Source organism: Saccostrea cucullata, unplaced genomic scaffold (genome assembly GCF_032062105.1).
Source record: "Saccostrea cucullata isolate Sc308-1 unplaced genomic scaffold, CSIRO_AGI_Scuc_v1 ctg963, whole genome shotgun sequence".
NCBI classification, from domain to species: domain Eukaryota; kingdom Metazoa; phylum Mollusca; class Bivalvia; order Ostreida; family Ostreidae; genus Saccostrea; species Saccostrea cuccullata.
Genome location: NW_026940323.1, coordinates 68,459 through 82,489, shown reverse-complemented (window position 1 = coordinate 82,489; position 14,031 = coordinate 68,459).

The window sequence follows — 14,031 nt, the reverse complement described above, 5'->3', positions numbered from 1 at the left end:
TTCTATATATAAATGATTAAATACATAAAATATTGTATTTAATTCAGTATTGTTGGGTTTTGGATTTCCAAATATGAAATTACCACTATCTTTTGGAAACTCTATACCATGGGCTTCACAGAGAATTGTAAAACTATGTAAAAGCTCCTGAACCTTCTGGCATTCCCACATAATATGAAAAATTGTTTCCTCACATGTCTCACAGAAGCTACAAAGTTTAGTATCCTTCAAACCTATTTTATATAACGTTTTATTTGTAACCAAGATATGCTGATTTATTCTGAATTGTAGCCATTGTAATTTAGAACTTTTTGTACATTGAAAAGGAATATTATATATCATTTCCCATAGGGAATCTTGAATTTCAAAATGTTTACTCCATTTTACTTTTGAAAAAGGTACTATGTGTTCTGTATTCAAAATTTTATACATAGCTTTTGTACCTTTTCTACATAGACAAAATGATTTTAAATGAAAAGGTAGAATCGGCCTTGGGTTTAATATTTCTTTGTTTACTCTTTCCACAGCCATCGCTTCTTTTACTGCTTTCTGTAAACTTGCATATGTCAAAAAGTTGGTTTCTATATTAAATTTTGCTTTTAGATCATCTAATTCTAAAAAAGATCCTGTTTCGTCTAACAAATCTGAGATAAAAATTACATCATTCCTAAACCATTTGGAGTTAAAGATGGGCTTATTGTCAATTTTAAGCTTTTTATTGTACCATAATGATTGAGAGATAAAATGCTCCCATAACTCTATTTTCATTTTGTCTTCTATATTTTTGAAAGCAATTAAAGTATCTTTCCAAAAATCATTAGTTATACTTTGTAATATTATTTCAATATAATTTGAACCAGTATTAAATAGCTTTTTGATATTAAAAGCTTTTTGAAAGAGTGATCTCCATTTAGAATCCTGGCCATTTAGTAGTTTTTTAATCCAAGATGATTATAAACTCTTAATGTAGTTATTTAAGTCAATCATATTCAATCCTCCACTCTTGTAATCTTGAGTAATTTGTTTTCTTTTTATCTTGTCCACTTCTGATCTCATAAGAAATTAGATAGAACACTATTTAGATTTTTAACAAAATTTTCAGAAGGTGAAGGTAAAGCAATAAAAAGATGGTTTAACTGTGCTATTAATAGTGATTTTATCAGTGAAATTCTACCCAATGGGGTAGTACGTCTTTTACTCCACTGTAGTATTATATTCTTAATTTTGACCAATTTTTTGTCAAAGTTGAATTTTGGAACTCTAGTTAAGTCAACATCAAAATAAATACCTAGTACTTTAAATTGTGCTGTCCATTGAAAGTTCATTTCATTAAGTAGTTTTTCCTTTGAATATTTTTTGCTTCCTATCCAGACTATTTGTGTTTTAGAGAGATTAATTTTAAGTCCTGATAATTTATAAAATTTATCTATTTCTTCAATGCAATTTCTTAGGGATTTTTCTGTTTCATATAGTATAACTAGTGTGTCATCCGCATATTGAGACATTAGGTATTCTTCCCCATCAATTTTAAACCCTTTTAATACTTTTATTATTTTTTTATTTTTAAAGCTAATATTTCTGCACATAGTAAAAATATATATGGAGAAATTGGATCACCCTGGCGGCAACCACGACCTAGTTTAAAGAATTTAGATAGGTGGCCTGCTTGATTGATTGCTGATACATTATTACATTGAAATAATGAAACCCACCTTCTTAGAGATGGACCAAAATTAAAAAATGTTAGGGCTTTATCAATAAAATTCCACGACACTGTGTCAAATGCATTTTCAAAATCAATCAACAACATTACAGGGATATTTCTTTCTTCTGTATAGTGCATTAGATCATAAATTAACCTGGTATTTTCTCCTATGTATCTTCCAGGTACAAAACCTGTCTGGTCTGAACTTATAATTGTATTCAAGATATTTTTCATTCGACTTGCTATACAGCCAGAAGCTATTTTATATACAACGTTTAATAAAGATATTGGGCGCCAATTTTTTTAATAAAAAATTTACTTTTTCCTTCTTTAGGTATACAAGTGATTATTCCCTGTTTTTGTGTTACAGAAAGCTCTCCTTTTTTGTAAGCATAATTTATTGATCTTACTATGAAATTTCCCAGCTGTTTCCAGAAAACTTTGAAGAATTCTGTTGTAAAACCATCGCTTCCAGGACTTTTATTATTTGACATATTTTTCAAAACTAGTAAAGCTTCATTTAAAGTTATCTCCCCTTCAAGATTATTCTTTTGTGTATCACTAAGTTTTTCTGCAGCAATGTCCCAAGTATGATCACTTAGATCAATATCTGTCATCTCCGAATTAGCCTCATAAAGTGTTATATAATATTTTTCAATTTCAAGAAGAATATCTTTCTGATTTGTTATTTCTGAATCTATTGATTCATCTTTAATCAATTTAGGGATTATCTAATTTGTATAATGTCTGTTCTCAAGGTTCAGAAAACAATTAGTAGGTTTTTCTCCTTCATTCATCCATTTTACTCTAGACCTTATGATATTTCCCATAAGTTTATGGTCTCTTATATTTTCCAATTCCTTTTTTTATCATTTATTGTTTGTATATTTTTATTGCAGTCTTTTTCCAAAATTTCAATTTCAGAAATTAACTGATTTTCTTTCTCATTGCTTTTTTTCTTTACATAACTGGAAAAAGAAATGGTCTTGCCTCTAATTCACAATAAGAGTGTTTCAAGGAAAAGCTGTTCATCTACAGTAAATTGAATTTCTTCATCTGATATTTTGTTGACATATTCTTTAGAATAGATAGGTAATGCATAATTTTCCTTTGTTTCCTGAATAACTTTATTGATTGTTTCAATATATTTGATATCTTTAAGAAGTGAGTTATTAAATTTCCACAAACCTTTTCCATGAGTAAACTCATTTAACTTAATCTTTAGATCTATTGGTGAGTGATCGGATTTATAACTATTCAGAATTTTACTTTCTTCAACACTATTTAAACAAGAATTTGATATGAGAAAGAAATCTAACCTTGCTTGTTTATAAGGGGAAGGTTTACGCCAAGTATATCTTGTTTCATCAGGATGCATTTCTCTGAACATATCACTGAAATCATAATCAGAGATGATTTCTAGAACTTTGCTTCTTGCCTTTGGATTGTTAATATGAAGATAATTAAAATAACCTTTTTCTGGGTCGAAAACTAGATTAAAATCTCCAACCAAAATAACATCTTGATTTGATAAATCCTTTATAATATCTGATGGTCTTTCATAAAATGAGGGTGTATATCCTCATTTGGTCCATAAATTGTAATTAAACTCAGACGTTTGTTTTCAATTGTTAAATCTAAAGCCAAAAGATTCCCTACATCATGAGATATTTTATTATGAACCTTGTGTTCAAAATTATTATTTAAAAATATAGCTATACCTCTTGACTTTGACGAAAATGAATTAAAATATGCTTCATATCCCCATTCATTTCTAATAGTGTCTTGTAGACACAAAATATTGCATTGAAATTGCTTATAATATTGGAGTACGTCCTTTCTCCTTTTAAAATCATGCAGACCCTAGCAATTTACTGAAACTACTGTAAAACCAGACATGAAATATGAAATTGAACTGGTGCAAAAAGTAAAGTAAAAGAAAAAGTACCAGTGTATTTTCCAAGTCGAAAATTATTTTTAAATCCGGTTGTATACATTTTAAATATATTAAACAAAAATGAAATTCTTAATATCAAACTTTCATTATATTAAATTTGAAGAAAAAAAATGGCATTAATATTCGTATTTACATATAAAAAAGGAAACATATTTACAAAATCAATAAGGTCACCTTTCAGAAGACGCCTGTTAACATGGTTACATGGTTACGCCTGTTAACATGGTTACATGGTTAACATGGTCAGTCGTAACTGTTTGAGTTTTGTTTTATCTAACCAAAAAAAGCTAAAAAAGCGTAGAAAATAATTATTTTGAATTACCTGGGAACGAATAGTGAGAGTTTGGGTGTTTAAACCAAAGACCTTTCAGAAGGAAGTAGTGTGACAGTCAGCCCAGTTAGATCGCCAGTGACCGGATAGCTCAGTTGGTTGTTTGAGCACCTGGCCGAAGATTCCGGGGGCCACGGTTTGAATCCAAGTGTGGTCTGCATCATTTTTCTCCTCTCCCATTAAAAGGAAAAGATCCGAATGGGACATCAGATCATTAGATAGAAATTACTCCTACTCTCAGCATAGCCCTAGCAATACTCATTTTCTTATATCTGTATTGTCTTCACTTTTTTTAGAATAATGTTTAACAAAAAGTATAATAAGTGTTAGTACAGTAGGAAAACATGTATTTTAAGAGAAATTTTAATTGATCAAGCCATTCAATTGAATGTCAGGCTAAAAATTCTTAAATATCTAAAACAATTGTCAATCTGTCATTTAACGCTTACAACATGTGTACAAACTTACTGCACCTTATAGTCTAGTCCGATTTATAGAAAAAAATACTTCTAACGGCAAATAATCATTATTTGGTGCAGCATAGTTTTATAACCTATTTCGAGTATGCTAAATCCGACAAAATATGCTGGCCTTCATGAAAATGACGTTAAAGAGGTCAAAATGGCGATTCAAAATGGCGGGCATCCAATTTTTCTAATTTTCTCTTAATGTAGTTCAAAAAGGAGAAATAATGTGTGAATATCTCACTGAGTGTAATACAAGTATAAAAATGATAACAGAATGCTAACATTATTAGTCTAACTCAGAACATTTAGTCATTTCTACACTTAACTCGAATTTTCTCTTGATTTTTTGGTCTATTGTTCTATATTCCGCTTTGTTCAGGATTTTACATTTGAAAATATCAATACACTGCAGATTTGTATTTTTCCCTCTACATCTCACTATTCTACAACTGAATGATGGCGCAGCTGTAAGTTAAAAGTCAAAATGGCGATTCAAAATGGCGGATATTTAATCTTTAAAAAAAAATATTTCTTAATGTCGTTTACATAGGAGAAAGGATTTGTGAATATCTTACTGGGCATATTACAGCTATGTTAAATACCAACAGAACACCAATTTGGTCACTTTAAATCGGAAAATTTAGTCGTTTATATTTGAAATGTGTTAATTAGCTCAAAATGTCGATTCAAAATGATGTCTGATACACTCGAATTATATATAGTATATATTATATTGATTAGTCTACGAAATATGAACAAAAAAAAACTTGAAAAGATTCATTTTTTTTCTGTATAGTTAAAACAAACTCGACTTAAGAGTGTCTAAATTTCCCCCTTCGTATTTCACCGTATGTGTTCCAAAGCCTTTGAGCCCCTGTCCACCGATAATCACTCCCAAATCCTGTCATTGTCAACTCATACTTCTACCTCAACATCCCTCGGTCTACCATCAAATATAACTGAAGAAATTCTGGTCCGATTTCATCGAACACTTTGTTCTAGCTTTTTAGCACTTAAAAAACCTAGTATTATCCTCAAACATCTTCTATTCCAGCTTTATTTGGTATATGTTTCAGTCTGTCTTCGGAATTTTGGTACTTTCAACACTCAAGTAAAATGATGCCCCGTGTCAAGGATGACAACCCCTTGGCATGTAAAAGATCGTTTTCTCTGGAGTTCGAAAAAGAGTAAGCTCACTGTGGGCCACCAGAGAAACCAAAATCCTTCAAAAACCGATTATTTAAACTTATAATCCGCCGAAACATGGCTAAAAATTGCCCGCTCGGCGTTAAACTACATACAATCAATCAACCAACACTCAAGAAACAACACATTTATGTTCAAATGTTAAAAGTCTATTTTGTTATCCAAAACCATATGCAAAATGAACTAGAGGTACTGTGAGCAATTAGCTCACTAAATGATACCCCGGTCTCCCATATGAATATAATGACAGTGTCCATGTTTTGCTATGGGAAACCAAAATAGTGTCGGATCAAAAAGTAAAATAGGAGGTCACAATGGCAATATGTTATAAAGATTCTGTGAAAGTTTCATCGAATTTCATTCTGTGGTAGGAGAGGAGTTGCGGATAAGAGATGGGTACCCCAAAGCGTAACAGACGAACGGACGGACATATTGATTACTCTATACCCTCCCGCTTTTCAAGCGGTTGTTATAAAAAAAACTCTAATATTAAAGAGATGTAGTTCTTTATTTTGTGACCTCGTATAGATTTGTTGTCTTTTATGGTAGAAAGGTCATTCTATTAGCAAGAAAATTCTCAAACTTGATCATCTGAAATCTCATTGTGTGCATATTTTGATGAGAAAAGTTGTAAAATTATGCAAATTTAAGAGCGCCTGCAGATTGATCGTGATTCATTTCACTTATAAGCTTTCGTTCCAATAGGCCTAAGCTATTCTTGATTTTGATCTTGTTAACACTTCTCTTGACAACAAAATTTTCTTGAACATTTCAAGAACTTTACAAGGCAACTTGATCCACACTTCTTTGTTAGGATAGTGTAAGGTTTTATCAAGAATCGAGGGGGGATTGAACACAAACATTTGCTTCTTTCAGATTTTGTAAATTTCAACATTTTAAATTTATATACACTGTTCAATACAAAATCATCCGTTCACAGCATGAAATATTTGAGAATGCAGTTGAATTTTTGACTGAGAATAACAAAATGCAAATGTAGGGACACAGAATCAGAGCTGGACAATCAAGAAAATTTATGGTTTATATATTATACTGATAATTCTTAAAATATTTTTGATATTTGGATATAATAATATATTCAAATTTATATGATGTAACAATTACTAGCGCTATAATTGGTCGCCGTCAATCATTTTAAAAGCCATACTAAGTTATGTTGCACTAGACCTGCCACATGAACATAAACATTTATTTTTTTCTACTCTGGACCAAATTAGATCAAGAATTCCCAACGACTGAATGTTCACTCGCCTTAATGCTCGGGGGATACTGCTCTTGTGGTAGCTTAATTTTCATATTGTCCTCAAAACAGGAATTATTGTATGATATTATTAACTTTTTATATGAAGAAGCATGGTGAGACAGGTAAAAGTTAAAATGTCCAAGGAATTGTCGTCAAAAATTTATCATAACAATAGAATAATTAAACGAAAATCCGTGTTATACAAATCTTAAGTCATTTACAATAATATCCTCCAACTTTCATTGCATATTTGAGCATTATTTCATGAATTAAAAAAAAAAAACTGTAATTTATTTTCTGCAAAACGAACCAGAATTAAGCAGTCTGGGTATTTTGCGAAATTCGAGAGTATAAGACGTCATTGGAATTGCCATTTTGAGCTAATTAACAAATTTCAAATTGAACGACTAAATTTTCCGATTTAAAGTGATCAAATTAATATTTTAGATAGGTGTACTATGCTCAGTGAAATATACACAGATGATCCTTTCTCCTATGTAAACGACATTAAGAATTAAATAATTTGAAGAAAAAGATGAATATCCGCCATTTTGAATCGCCATTTGGACTTTTAACTTACAGGTGCACTATCATTCAATTGCAGAATAGTGAGGTGTAGGGGGGGGGGGGAATACAAATCTGCAGTGTATGGATATTTTCAAATGTAAAATCCTGAACAAAGCGGAATATAGAAACAACAGACAAAAAATCAGAGAAAATTCTAGTTAAGTGTAGAAAAAACTCTGAGTAAGACTAATAATATTAGCATCCTAATATAATTTTTATAGTTTTATTACACTCAGTTGGATATTCACTCATTACTTCTCCATTTTGAAAGACATTAAGAGAAAAATAGAAAAATTGGATGTCCGCCATATTGAATCGCCATTTTGACCTCTTTAACGCCATTTTCATGAAGTCCAGCATATTTTTCGCATTCAGCATACTCGAAATAGGTTAAAAAGCTATGCTTGACCAAATAATAATTATTTGCCGTTAGAAGTTATTTCTAGCCTTCTTTAAAAAAATCAGGACCAGACTATAACACGCATATGAAGTATAATTTGGGTAAAAATATTTTATTAACAGGCAATTATACTATCCTGTTATGTCCTTATTTGCTCTAAAAAGTTTGAAATATATTACTTAACAACATCTAAATAAGTTGGAAATACAATACGCCATGATACAAATGATAAAACAAAAGCAACAATATTTACACGAATCTGACTTTTGTGTTAAATAGATATTTTTCAGCGTTTACAGTTTATAAAAGAGAATCACAAAAGTAATTTACGAATTTGAAGAGGAAGTTTCTTGTAAAAGAAACAGGGGTTCTTTTAAAAGAAAACAAGTATATAATTTAACTTTCATCGAGAAGACAGAATAAAGAAATGTCAATACTTTGTTCTGTGTTTATCGAATAAACGTCAAACAATTTAATTTTTAGCCGGGGTTTGCTGAAAGGAAAGTGCTGGCTGTAGGCGTCATGATCACCTTTCTTACTATAAATAGTTAAACGAAAAAGAAAACAAGTCTAGCCTTGTCAGCCTCCTACAATGTACTTCTTGTAAATTCTTCGCCTTAAAACTTGCTGGTTGTTAACAGAAAGAAAGAAGCTGAGACTGAGAACGTGTTATATACGATGCTACTGTCCCCCGCCCACTAGAGGCTCGATATACAGCTACTCTGCAGTTATGCAAGTTGTCACCCTTCCCCTGTATAATAATAACTGTTGTCTTTCTTCAATAAGCTCATCTATTTTTAAATTAATAGATGTTGTCATTATTGAAGAAAAGACAACAACACAAAATTCTTAACTTATTGAATTTAATATATCCTAACTGTGACGTAGTGGGCACAGCGTTGTATTTTTAATTTAAATTTGTCTGACATTTCAACTTGGGCAGGCCTCAACATATCAACATCACAACATCAACATCAACTCAATGTTCAAATTTAACTGTTCAATACAAATATCAAACTTCAACTCGTTTGTATTTCAACTATTCAACACATATCTGAACATCAACTGTTCAGTCAACATCCACATTATTCAACAACTAAGCAACCTTAATCAGCAAAACCCCGGGAAACGGCGGATGCTGATTAACAATTTAACGTTGTTTAATTTACGTTACCTTTACCCAGGGAAACGGCGGTGAAAGTTTGATTAATATCGTAGAATGTTATGCAAATGTTTCTTTTCTTGATTATAATAAAGGTGCCTCGCAATCCATCACATGAACATCAAACCTCAAGTATTTGATGTCCAGCCGCACTAAAGTGGGGAAGTGGCACCTCATAAGCCAGTGCCCACTTTTCTATTTAACTATAATCTATATTCCCTTCAACTATTGCAAAATAAAATCAGCAATGTAAGAAACTAAATTTCTGATCCTGAATAGCGGTTTGCTTCCAAGGTCATTGCCCCCGCAGTGAAAAATAAGATAATCAGGTTTATCTTTAAAACATGAGATATGATTTAGTTTTCATTAAGGTCGCTAAACGAAGGCCTGAGTACACTGTATCCCAGTCACCATATCTGAATACCTAACCTTTCTAATCCAAGGTTTTGTCCACCCGATCTTAATACTGATGACAGAAAAACCCATCTGATGATTGAGAACCCCCAATACCATACACTTGAAGATATTGTTGTATGAAATATAAAACATTATAAAATATATTGAATTGTGGTCTATGCTACTGAAGGAATTTTTGTACATGGGTACATGTATTCTTATGTATGACTTAAATGCTGCAGACTTCCACCTGCCTGATGTTTTATTAAATCGTCTGAATAACCAGCAATTGCCTGTGCCGTTGCTCTCCCTATCCTAAACGAGTGTGTTTTATAATGCTTTTACTCTATGTTACAAATCTTTAGTAATTTTTCACGTACATTTAAACATCAAAATGACAAAACAATGGCCCCTCTGCAGAGGAAGGGCATATCAATAAATATCGATGTAAATTTTTAACTTGGCATAACGCCCCGCCTTTTGCGGAGAGTGCAACTTCTGTCCTTTTTTCCAAACTAATCTGCTTTACAATATTTTAATATTATTCTTAGAGAGTTAGCTTTTTGGATTTAAATATCATTTATAACTAAAATGCCTTTAGCCTGTTTATTTGATGAGACAATTTCCCCTACACGAAAACAACCCCGAAAAAAGCCAGTGTAAACTGAAGTAAATGATAAAGTTTCACATGAATCTCTATAAAAGACAAAAGACAAAATACAATGGACAAAAGAAGTCCATTGTTACTTGTTGAAAAAATCCCTAAAGTTATCGGTAAACGTGAATCAGGCTATTAAAACCTATCACTGATCTACCTACTACACAATGTGAGGTCTTGTTTTCTACTACATTCTTGGAACCCACGACATACGATAGCCAGTACACAGTATGACGTCATATTATGACGTCACCGACATCTACTTTACACGTTCATTAGAAACATCAACAAAATCGCGTCGGCGCAAGGGCACACTTTGTTTTTTTGTTTTTTTTTTTAAATACAAGGTATTAAAAGACGTAGAATATTCAAATGATTTAAGATATTGCTGCAAAAAAATAGGTACTATTCATTCAGTTTTAAGTTTAAATAGTCCAGTGTAAGTTTCTCAAATTTTTTTTATCGATGAAGAAGGTGCATAGGATTTGTGCAGCAATTAAAGTAAATTATAGAATGTTCTCGTTAACATAATACATTATTCATTTTGAATTAAATAGGAGATGCCCTTGCGCCAACATCGTTTTGTTGATGTGTATTTTACATTAAATTGGAAAAAAACAATGACGTCATAATATGACGACATAATGTGCACTTCCATTAACATACAGCGGATGCTAAGTATGTTTAAGAAAATCAGTTTGAACTTTCTCTGTACATAAAATAAACAAGTAATGTATTTTTATTACCTCATTTGCATAGAAACACTTACGTTTAACCTTAACCCTTGTGTTAATCTTAAACTGTCAAACTTAATTAGTGTCGTGCTGTACGTGTTCTTTAATATGGATGCGGTCTGCCGATTGCTACCTCCTATCGTATATCAGCTGAAGAAATATCTTTGAATTTCGATCCGCGAATCTCCATGCCTTTAGTGCTACCCCACGAAGCAGACCCCTCTGTTTACGAGAATCAGCAACTTGACTCTCCTTGTCTTCAATAAACTTTGCTCGAAACGAGAAATTAAATGTCATGTATTTCATGATAAGTATTCTTTATAAAAACATAAATCGCTTTGATTCAGACGTTTGAGAATTAAGAATTTGAACTTATGCTTTAATTTCAGTACGAAAGAGCACTTTCTTGTTGCTTAATGCAGGTCCCTATAATGTAATTTCCAGCAAAACCGGTACTAAAATCGAGACATGTTATATCCCTCATAATATTTTTAAAATGTCAATGTCTTTGCCAGGCAAAGTATACCCATTTCCAGCAAAATACGCCCCGCATCCCACCCAACAGGACTTCGAACTATCTGTAAATAAATCTAGAAAATGGTTACCTGACCAATAACTTTCTAGGAAATAGAATGTCCCATTTAAATTGATCAAAAATCTTAACCACCTTCTTAAGTCGTCTGACAATTCCTCTGTTATACTGATGTGATGATGTTGTGTCCGAATTCCTGACATAGCATCATAAAACCTTAGATAAGCTCTACCCGGGCGTACAGCTCTATGCACAAAACTTAAACCTCCTACTACAGATTGCATTTCCCTGAGTGTGAATTTTTTTTTCTCCTAACAAACTTTCTAGCGCGTCGCTCAGCGAATCGAGATTTTCTTTTAGTACCTTAACCTCCTTCTGCAAATTATTTATTATAGAAAGATCCAAGAGGGATATTGTTTCTGTCCTGTGTGTTTGTCTGTTTGTCTTTTTATATGTTTGTCTATTTGTCTGCAAACTTTAACCTTCGTCATAACTTTTGAGCCATAAATGAAAGAGACTTCATATTTGGTATGACTCCACTAATTAAACTCTTTCAAATGACTGAAAGGTCAATAATCTTGTGACCTTTACTGTGACCTATAGGCTAAAAATAGTTTTTTTTCTGAAAACTTTAACCTTCGCCATTACAGATACAGACTTCATGTTTGTTATGCATACACCATTGATAAAGTTCTTTAAAATAACACAATGATCAATGACCCAATGACCTTGACTGTGAACTATATGCTAACTATAGCTTTTGTTGCCATCGGGCGCAATGTTACACAGACACATCTTGTTTCTAACCTAAAAGGTATTTGGACTGGTCATATAGTTTTTCCTGAGCAAAAGGAACACCTAATTCTGAATACATCGTTTGATATTTGCTCATTAAGGTTTTACAATAATATGTATTATTCCTACTATCAAAAATGAAATCGTCAAGATAATGTGCGAAAGATAATAAACCTGTTTTAGCGACAATTATTCAGAGAAAAAAATTGGAATGATTTATTTCAAATTAACTACAAGTTTCCGAAAAACCCATCGGTAGGGATTGTTCACCGTCTCACAGTGGGATTCGAACTTGTGACGTAAGGATTGACTCCTTACTTCGCGACTCTAGAGCAGATGCTCTGACCACTGCGCCACGTGGATGTTTTAGCTCAAATAATTTCATTCTGCCAACTCTTTTTTATCCCTCGGACATTTTATATATTGATGCATTTATTTAGACTATTTTTCTGAACTTGTATAAATATTTAACCAAATTGCAAGGCATTTGGTTAATTTTTGGCACTTTTCTGATCATTCAAAATGGGACAGTGGTAAACACAATACACGAAAAATGGCTACGTTTGATGACTTTACGGCGCACCAGAGGGCAGTTCAGTTTGATTAGGATGTTGTAATGATACCTTAAGACAATTTTAATGAATACAGAAGAAAAACAAATATGAAAAAATTATCAACAGATCTTTAGTATACAAATAAAATGGAAGTTTTCTGAGCAAAGTCGTTTTGATCGAGTCCCCAGGTAGTACCAAACATACGGACAAACTGCTGTTATAATTGCAAAAGACGCTGTCACTGTCGACCTTCGATATGATTCTCTATCAGTTGAATGATGGTGATAATATTGTCCATAAATTGCTAATAAATCTTCAGAGGATCGCATTTGTGTGCCAGATTAGTTTCTCATCCGCTTATGGAGACTCAAGTATGCGAATCAATAGAATTTCATAATTTAAATGAGACTTATGCAACTTTATTTCAAGCAAATATGAAACGTGACGCTGTTTTAGACACTTTGATGTTATCATTCGTGCGCCGTAGGGCGATACAATACATAACATAAAATCTCACAATCTGTTTATTTTTGCATATATCTATTTTGAATCTTTTTCTGTATGTGGCATGCTGCAGTCCATTTATTTTGACTTGTATGATAAATGTCGACGTGCATTGTCACCCTATCAAAATATCATTTGTAAAGTTTTTGACATGGTACATACTCTTTAACTAAAAGGATGACTGCGCTTATCGCTGTGTTTTGGGTCTTTTTCGATGGCTTTTAAATCTTAACATAATTTCAATATTATATATTTAGTACAGAGATCTGTCATTTAGAGATTTTTTGTAATGTTTAAAATGATTTTAGACTGTTATGTAATAACTAATTTCTTATTATTGTCCTTACGATTTTCCAAATGCAGATCATTTACATTTACCTGCCCCTGAATGCACATTATGTATGTATGAAAGGCGGGACTAACATATTGTTAGAATGGAACAAAAATTAGGATGGATGAATGACCATGACTTGTATTAAAAAATATGATATCTCTATTTTTCATCCTCCTATTTATTCTGTATGGCACTAGTACATTATTTACAAAGATTTTAAAAGTAGGAGACCATGCATATAAGTAAAAAACTTTTTAATTCTATGACTGACTATTTAACGGGTTCGACCACATTGTCCTACTTAGCACAAAACATGCTTCCAATAGGTCACGTGACGGATATTGGTATTCACAAAATTACCTGAGGAAAGATATCACGTGGTAAATTATAATATTTAACGCGTCATGGTCCTTGTTTGCAACAGAGAGTGCGAGCGTAACAAGAAGCAGATTTTTTTCTCTTTTA